Raw genomic sequence first — 1,347 nt, 5'->3', positions numbered from 1 at the left:
AAACTGAGTTTCTAATTAAAATAATGTAGGGTCGTTCATGGCATTTCGTTTTCGATGATTCAAATAAATTACAAGGGAGATAGGTTTTTTTTTTTTTAATTTGCGCCTTGAACTACGTCTTAAGCAACAAATATAGCTCCCTTCTCGAGGAATTCCCTTCAAAGTACATACAAATTTCAAGGCACAAATTTGTACTTCTACATATGTAGGTACTTACATGAATACAGAATAACCCTACACACTTGCAACTGTGTAACTAAGCCAAATTTAACATTGAATTCGTGGAAAATTTGCACAAGAACCACAATTAAACGCAAAAAGCAACATTGTAAAAAAATATTAAAAGGCTAAAAGACATGCAAAAATTATCGTATGTGCATACATCGCACGTTTAATTATATAACGAAGTACATATTTCAAAATTAAAATTTTGTGGGAAAACGCAATCAAAGTTTTACAATTCATACAGTTAGTATAAAAAAAGACGGATGGTAAGACACATATTTTCGCCATATTTGGGAAATTTGGTTGTCTATTAGACTCAACATATCGCGCACCGTCTTTAAAAGAGTCACAACTCAAAATAATACGTTCGTCAGAAAATGCGAAAAACTAATTCGTAGCACATGCTAATCATATGGGCAAGGGCGACTTTACCTTAGGTTTTTTTTTAACAAATTATAACAAAAATTTGCTCCAGCTTTTGCTGAAAGGTAAATAAAAGCTCTGTGTACATTTTTAGCACATAATATCAAAAATGCCAAATTTTGAGTTGTAACTCTTTTGAAGACGGTGTGCGATATTCTTCTTATCAAGCTTAATAATTGGATAATGAAATCTCCAAAAACGTAAAGTTTGAGTTACATCTCTATATTATTTAACGTACGACATAAGAACCGTATAAAAAACAAGTAATTTTTAGCTTGAAAAAACCCGATATAAAAAATATATATATATATATATATATATATATATATATATTTCATGATAAAATGATCGGATCTAAACCGGATTAGTATTGGACCACCTCTGAGACACTACCTTTCCGATGCAAAAAGAATTATCGGCATCGTAGTCCAAAGTTATGCGGTAACATACATAAAAAAAAACAAAAAAAAATATTCCGACGAACTGATAAATGGTTTTCTAAGAGCATTTTAAATTTGGTGCATCTTATGAACTCCTCAAAAAGATTTATTGGTGCATCGGTGTGAATACAACTCTCGTTAAAGATGAATGCTCGTACCGCTACTCGAAAGGTCCCAGGTTCGATGTTCGGCACAATCAATATCCAAATTATAAATAATATTATAGTTAAAAAAACTAAAAACACGCTTTTATTACAAA

This window comes from Rhagoletis pomonella, unplaced genomic scaffold (assembly GCF_013731165.1).
Source record: "Rhagoletis pomonella isolate Grant_MI unplaced genomic scaffold, Rhpom_1.0 Rhpom_scaffold_00007, whole genome shotgun sequence".
NCBI classification, from domain to species: Eukaryota; Metazoa; Arthropoda; class Insecta; order Diptera; family Tephritidae; genus Rhagoletis; species Rhagoletis pomonella.
The sequence above is the reverse complement of the archived record's forward strand: the minus strand, read 5'-3'. Positions refer to the sequence as shown.